Raw genomic sequence first — 8,654 nt, 5'->3', positions numbered from 1 at the left:
AACAGAACATTCTAAAAGTTTCATTTGGTTAGGGTGATACTGGCTCTTGAACAAAACATTCTAAAAGTTTAATTTGGTTAGGATGACACTGGCTCTTGAACAGAACATACTAAAAGTTTCATTTGGTTAGGATGACACTGGCTCTTGAACAGAACATTCTAAAAGTTTAATTTGGTTAGGATGACACTGGCTCTTGAACAAAACATTCTAAAAGTTTAATTTGGTTAGGATGACACTGGCTCTTGAACAGAACATACTAAAAGTTTCATTTGGTTAGGATGACACTGGCTCTTGAACAGAACATTCTAAACGTTTCATTTGGTTAGGATGACATCAGTTCTTTCACTAAATATTCTATAAGTTACGTGTACAAGTTTAAGACACAAGAGTCGCTTTTTTTTTACCAAACTGATCAGCAAATAATAAGAGTACCTTAAAATATTTGAAAATATGTACTCTAGAAAATTTACTGTTTGAATCTTATCTTTCTTTCTTTCTTTCTTTTAGAGCAAAGCCACATTGAGCTATCTGCTGTGTCCACCGCGAAGAATCGAACCCTGGATGTAAACTTACTGCTATCCCACTGAGGGACTAGAGAATTTAAACCAAATTGAAATACTATTCTAACTTACAACAAAATTGGTAACCTATTTAAAAACACTATTTATTTCCACCTAAATAGCTTGCTACCACTTAATTTGTGATTGAAATAACTTTAACCTAGAAGATATAGTTGCATTTATATATATAAAGTATGAAAAACGAGGTTGGAGTCTTCCTTAAACATGCACTACTTTTAGAATAGAGTACAGATTATCCAATAATTTTAGTATTTGTTATCCTATGAGTTTCGCACCCTACTGTGTCCTCTGAAATTTCCACTGCTGCAGTAAGTCTCTGTAAAGGACGATAAAGTTCAATCAAACATCATCCATCCTGACAACATTTCCACAGATCTTCCATCGTATGTGGACGGTCGACTTCTAGTATCAAGTTCAAACAGACAAAAAGTTCAAAACTCCATCGGAGCTGCATCAAGGAACTTGATAGGTATGTAATAGAATGAGATTGCTGTGATTCCAGCTTCTTCGGACATGGTGGTAGCGTGCTCAGTTCGCTGCCTACGGGATCGAAACTCGTCGTCGAGCATGCTCACGCTTTCAGCCGTAGGGGGAATTATAGTGTGACTGTAAATTCCACTTTTTCACTGGTAAAGAGTAGCCCAAGAGACAGAGGTGGGTGGTGTTGAATAACTGCCTTACCCTCTAATCTGTCACTTTAAAATTATAGATGGCTAAAGCTAAAGTCTCGGGTTATGTGTATTCTGGAAAATGTGCCTCTCCTTCCTTAAGCCTGTAAATATCAGAACAACTTTCTATAATAATAATAAAAGTCTTAACTCTTTCTCAGCAAAAAACACGGAAGAACCACTGACATTGCAAATACTTATTGTTCTCATTCTAAAAACATGATGTCAATTATAATGAATTAAAACAATCCTTGTACCTTGCCTCGTTGAACTAATACATAGGCTGAGAAAGCATTGTGGTCATTGAAAATATAAATTAATTTAAGATGTTCACGTGTATTGTGATTGTCATATACAACTATTTCTGGAACCTCGTTGAGTTTTTTTTTTTTTGACAGTGATCAGTTGAGGACCCCCCTCTAAACTGGGGACGCTATAAAATACACATTGGTTAAACCGGGCCTGGCTCGAGAAGAAAGCTCTGGAGTAGCTTTGAACGAAATTTAACAAAGAAACAAGCCTCTATTCAAGCCAACGTCGTGTATCAAATACGCCGATATTATTTATTTTACATTAATCAGTGTATCTTGAGTAAATTAATGAACGTTTTGAAGTTATAAGTGAAATTTCATATTTGGGCTTTTCTAAAGTTAATTCTGTTCGATCTACTTTTTTCTTTTATTTTTCTCTAGTTAATAGTCAGTATTGTAATTAAGTTTGTCACACTTGACTTAAAACTTGTGGAGCGTTTATAAATTTTCTTAACTGGTTTATTATGTATTCTCTCTTCCCTTCTTATTTAAGCCTTTTATAAACCATTTGTTTCATTCTAGTTATTAGAGTGGCAAAAATCATTAGTTCCACGAGTCGTTATTCCTTTCTAGAAGCGTATTTTTGTAAATATGATTATTTTTATTATTATGGAGATAAGAGAAGAGGTTCAGTACCTTATGTAAGAAACATGAGATTAAATATTAACAAAGCTAAAGGATGAATGTGGGCGCGCACTGTATCTTGCTCAATTGTTAAGCCTGAAGTAATCAACTAAACTAAACTCTCTGTATTCGCTGTCATAAGTAAATAATTATTTTTCCAAACAACACTCTATATACTCGTTTAAAAATGGCAAACTAACTTGGATGTTTTAGTAAACATGCCAATCATTTTAAAAGAGCTATGCCGTTGTAAGGATAAATCACGTTTTCAAAAAAGAGAACCTTAAGAATCTAGTAATAAACATTACAGTACAATCAAGCCGAACTTCTTTTTTTATTACGTATTAACACACTTTAGAACACGTTGAACACTTATATATATTACATGAACGTCGGCGAGGACAGTTCATTACATAGATGAAGGAATGTTAATATCTATCATTAATTAACCATTATTTTCTGTTGAAACGTAAGACATGTTATGTTGATTTATTGATGAAAGTTTGGGTTTTATACTATAATGTACAGTCCGTACAGACTATATTATACATATCCTTTTGTGCATACTGTGCAAACATTTACTGCAACAAAAAAAAACAATTTACAATTATATTTTAGCTTCTATGCAGTGCAGATAAACTGTTTCTAACTATGATGTGTTGGCTTCCTTGCAGTTGTCTCCTGTACTGCAATTAAGCTTTTTTGTAACTACTGTAGTGAATTTCGTACAAACCTAATACGTACTGCATAGAAGTTGTTCATAACTACACTGTTAGCTTTCCTGCAGTATCAACGTGTATTTCAGTGAAGCTTTTTGTAGATTTTTTTGTGGGTTTACCTGTAGTGCCAATGTGCACTACAATGAATTTGTTTGTAAATCTTTTGTTGGCTTCCCTGCAGTGCCTCCGCGTACTGTAAAGAAGTTTTTTGTAAATTTATTCTTGGCTTCCTATAAATGTCAAAGTGTAATGCAGTGAAGTTTCTATATATTTTTTGTTGGCTTCCCTGCTTGCATATTTGTACTGCAGTGAAGCTTGTTGTAGTAACTACGTTGGCTTCTCTGCAGTGCCAACACGGACTGCAGTAAAGTTACTTGTAAATATTTTGTTGACTTTCTTGCAGTGCCAAGGTGTAATGCAGTGAAGTTATTGTAACTTATTCGTTGGCCTCCCTCCTTGCATATTTGTACTGCAGTAAAGGTTCTTGTAGCAACTATGTTGGCTTCCCTGTAGTGCCAACGTGTACTGCAGGGAAGTTATTTGTAAATATTTTCTTGACTTCCTTGTAGTGCCAAGATGTAGTGCAGTGAAATTTTTTCAGCTTATTTGTTGACTTCTCTGCAGTGCCAAAGTGTACAGCAGTGAAGTTATTTGTAAATGTTTTGCTGGCTTCCCTATGCCAATGTGTAATGCAGGGAAGTTATTTGAAAATATTTTTGTTGGTTTTTCTGTTGTGCAAACATGTACTACAGTGAAGCAGCTTGTAACTACTTTGCTGGCTTCCGTGCTTGCATAGTTATACTATACAGTGAAGCTTTTTCTAGCAACAACGTTCGCTTCCTTACAGTGTTAATGTGTAGTGCAGTAAAGTTTTTTGTAAATATTTTTTTTTCCCTACAGTAGCAACTCGTACTGCAGTGAAGTGTTTTGTAAATATTTTGTTTGTATCCCTGCAGTACCAACGTGTACTGCAATGAAGATTCTTGTCATTTTTTCGTGGTTTTCCTGCTGTACAAACGTGTTCTGAAATGAAGCTTTTTAAAAATATATTGTTGGTTTTCCTACTTGCAAATTTATACTAAAGTGAAGCATTTGGTAGAAAATGTACTGTCTTCCCTCTGTGCCAATGTGTACTGCAGTGAAATTGTTTTACTTACAATTCGGTTTGCCCGCAGTAACAAATCGTATTGCAGTAAAGTGGTTTGTAACGTTTTGTTGGCTACCTTGTAGTGCAAATATGTACTGTAAACAAGCAATTTCTAAGTTGGACTTTCCTACAATGCTGATTTATACTGCATAGAAGCTGTTAGATTTCCTTCATTTCGAACGTGTACTACAGTGAAGCTGTTTGTAAGTAATGTGTTGGTTTCCCTGCAATACTAATGTGTTGACTTCTGTGCAGTACCAAAGTGTACTGCAGTGAAGCTGTTTATAAATATACTCTTGGCTTCCTTGCAGTTTGTAGCTTCATTGTTGGCTTCTTTGCTTGAATATTTGTACTGCAGTGAAGCTTTTGGTAGCAACTGTGTTATCTTCCCTACTGTGCGAATGTGTACAGCAGTGAAGCTTTTTCTAAATATTTTGTTCGCTTCCTTACAGTGCTAACGTGTACTGCAGTGAAGCTCTTTGTAACTCTCTTGCTTGCATATTTATATTGCAGTGAAGCATTATGTGGCAACTGTGTTGTCTTCCCTAGAGTGCCTCTGTGTATTCCAGTGACGCTTTTTGTAAATATTGTCTTGATTTCCCTGCAGTGCTAACTTGTACTGCAATGAAACTTTTTGTAAGTATTTGTTGTTTTCCTGTTGTGCAAACGTGTACTGCGTTTAAGCTTTTTTGTATATACTGTGTTGGCTTCCCTGCTGTGCCAATGTGTACTGCTTTCTCAAAATTGTTTAATGGATTACTGTTGAATGTTGTTAATTATCAATTAATTAAGGTCTTGAAAATATGTCTTTCTTCACACATTCATTGCCATGTGCTCTATTGGTGGGCCACAACGGACTTTTAGTTATGGACCGAGTGACACACTGATGTGTCACAGATAATTATGTTTCGAAGCCAAATTTCTCTTGTAGCATAAAAGTTTGGGACACTGTGACTGCTCCTCAGCACCTCTTGAATTTAGCTTTATTTATACATAATTTATTAATACTACTGGTGACATCGAACGTGTTAAATGTTTTCATATATAAAATTTGATGATTCTAATAACAATTATTGGAGGTCGTGTTCTGGCATACTTTGAAAATATCAATGTGAAATATTCCAAAAAGGTTTTTGACACCATCTGATGAGCATGTAAGAAATTATCATAAAGAAAACTAAAATATACGTTACTTCGATTTCTATATTTTTCTCTATACCATTTTAATAGATGTTGTTTTCATCTTCTTCGCCACTTCACATAATTATTGGATAAACGTGTGTGTGTGCATAGTTACTTATATTCAGGCTGATTATAAGCCTACATTATAAATATATGTTAGTATTCGTATTGTTAAAACTCACAATATTATTCCAAAATAGAAACATTTATACAAAATCTCCCATTTGAACTTAAGTTTGGTTTGTTTTGCATTTCGTAAAAGCTATGAGAGGGCTATCTGCGCTAACCGTTCCTTATTTTTGCAGTGATAGACTAGAGGGAAAGCAGCCAGTCATCACCATCCACCGCCAACTCTTGGGCTACTCTTTTTACCAACGAATAGTGCGATTGACCATCACATTATAACACCCTGTCGACTGAAAGGGCGAGCATGTTTTCAGTGACGGTGGTTAGAACCCGCCACTCTCAGATTGCGAGTCTGTGCACTAACCACAGGTGGTGGAAATGGGGAGAGAGAGAAAGTGGCAATATGACACTTCAATTAACCACTTTTGTTATTTTCACACAATAATAACCTGTAATGTACTATTCTACATACAAAACAAGACATCATATTATTCATAGCAAATGATAATGTTTGGGGGAATGTGGATTAACCTTCCCTCAGGAAAACGTCATTAATTTCTCTTCAAGAAATTTTCTGTAGATGTTTAACTACTTTCTGAAAATTACAATATCTCAATTTTCAATTCTTTACCTACCAAAGTTGTGTTAGTAAATATACCATTATATTAAAAATGTGAAGAAAGCAGCTATTGTTTTCACTTTTAATGTGTTTCAATGCGAAATTGGCAAATATAATTATGATGTCACGTCACTAAAATAGACTAACAAGAGTAATGAAATTATAAGAACAAAAACAATCTACGAAAAAATAAAATTAGTAAAAATAAAATAATGAAATTAAAAACAATTCATTTAAGAAATTATTGTTTATTTGTAATTAAGCACAAAGCTACACAATGGGCTACCTGTGCTCTGCCCACCACGGGTATCGAAACCCGGATAGTAGTGTTGTAAGTCCGCAGACATGCCGCTGTGCCACTGGGTTTTTTTTTTTTTAAAGAAATGAATTAAAAGAAACATATTCAAACCACAATTTACACAAATAAAATGAATGAATTAGTAATGTTAACAGAAGATAAAGTGTAAATAATTAATGAATATAAAAAACCAGAAAAATAAGAATAAAGTCTTAATTTAAATAAAAAATAGAAAATGTAGAGATATTAAAAATACAAATACAAAAAATAATAAAAAGGCTGAATTATTAAGATTAGAAAATAATAATTTGTTTGGTTCGTATAGAACAAAGTTACATTAGGCTGTTTGCTGTGTCAACTGAACTTAGTATTTTAGGATTATAAATCTGCAGACTTACCTTCAGCCCAGCCGGGCACAAAAAAAAATGAGCAGATCGAAATAAAATAAAGTAAAATAATTTGAACTATAATGATTGGTTTGTTTTGAATTTCGCCCAAAGCCACACTAGAGCTATCTGCGCTAGCCGTCCCTAATTTCACAGTGAAAGACTAGAATGAAGGCAGTTAGTCATCAACACCCACCGCCAACTCTCGGGCTACTCGTGTAGCTTTGCGCGAAATTCAAAACATACAAACAAACTTATCACACTGACATTTGAACACGTTTCAGTTGGAAAGCGAAAATAAGCAGGTTTTTTGTTTTAGCCAAACTTGAAAAAAAATCAGATGTGTACAAACGTATTTTCAATGATCTCACAAGATAAAGATAAACGTATATCACATAAGCTCTGTTTTCTAACAATAAACCTTCTAGAATATCAGTCAATACCATTTAGGAATTATGAGGTAATAAGACCCTTGGACGCTGTGGTATGTGCTGGGTCTACAGTGACAGAATAAAAGTCTTAATTCATTATCAGCCAACTCTAATTAAAGCTGCACTGATTTACAACTCCCACATTCTTATGACGTATTCTGATAACGGTTTATCACTTCGAGAGCGACGATTATCTTTTAAGGTGTAGTTGAAAGCACAAATAGAAAATGATGTGTTTAATATAAATATATAGGGAAAAAAAACGTCTTGCAATAAATTCTGGCCCCTAATGGCTCAGCGTTTACTCTGCAGGCTTACGACGCTAAAAGTCAAGCTTCGATACCCGTGATGGTGGAGCATAGATAGCCCGTTGTGTAGCTTTGTGTTTAACAACAACCAACCAACAAAATTTGAATAAGATAAATTGTATTTCAGCAAATCAAAAATATAATTGTAAGATGAAAACTACGTAAAATCATCATGGGTGTTAAAAAGGGTGGAGTCTCCCACTTTAAAAGGCACTATACTAGTGACAATCAAATACGCAAGGTTACGTATACAGAAATGTATGATGAAACTTTGTTGAATGGACGGCAACTGCCTGTTGTAGAAACACGAGTGCAGAGGACGACGTTTCGAAAGTCTTCCGCCTTTCGTCTTCGGATCAGTGTGTGTGCCTATCTATCCTATCTGACTTGGTAATTGTTTTAGGTTTAGTAGAAAACCTAGGGGTGTTCAGAAATTAATGTTATTTTAGTGGATGCGGTAATTGTTTCTCTTAACTGTTGATTTTTCGTAGTTCAAGCATGAGGGAAAGCCTTGAAGAAGATCGGAAGAGCGGTTGCTTCCTTGATGATGACTTGAAGGGAAGTGTGTAGGAGCTTCGACCCTGACGATTGATCAACTAAACACGAGCAGTAGATCCAGACGGCCGAGGCCCCATCCTGAGGGTCAGTGCACCCCGTCCCAGGAAAGAAACAAGACCAGAACCAAAGTTTATTGCATCACAACAGACAATTACAAATAAGTATTTTAACATTAACATTATTTACACTGAACAGATTGTGCTATTTTGAGTACAGTGAATGATAAATGACCTTGCACACATACAAGAACTTCACAATACGCTGATGACATAGCACTATGGTGCACCTCGTGGGACCCCCCACTAGCGGCAAAGAAAATTCAAAATTTACTTGACAAAATCACACAATGGTGTAATAAATGGAGATTAATACTGAACCCCACAAAAACTCAAGCAATCATACTTTTCCGTAGGCTAAACAAAAGACTAAATCGTGTCAAGTTAGCTAAACTAAGCCTTTACATCTCATGTAACTTTACATGAGATGTAACTCAAGTTACAATAAGTTACATGTAAATTATAACTATCATAACTATCAACCCTAAACTAACATGACACACACACATTTCAAGGAAACCATAAAGAAACTTAAAACCAGTCATCGCATTCCACTCCTCATCAGTGACCCTGGACATTACCACCAATGAAATATCAGACCAAACCAAGCCTTTATAGTAGTGAGGTATCGAAAATCGAA

The sequence above is a fragment of the Limulus polyphemus genome, unplaced genomic scaffold, assembly GCF_000517525.1.
Source record: "Limulus polyphemus unplaced genomic scaffold, Limulus_polyphemus-2.1.2 Scaffold267, whole genome shotgun sequence".
Taxonomy (NCBI): Eukaryota; Metazoa; Arthropoda; class Merostomata; order Xiphosura; family Limulidae; genus Limulus; species Limulus polyphemus.
The sequence above is the reverse complement of the archived record's forward strand: the minus strand, read 5'-3'. Positions refer to the sequence as shown.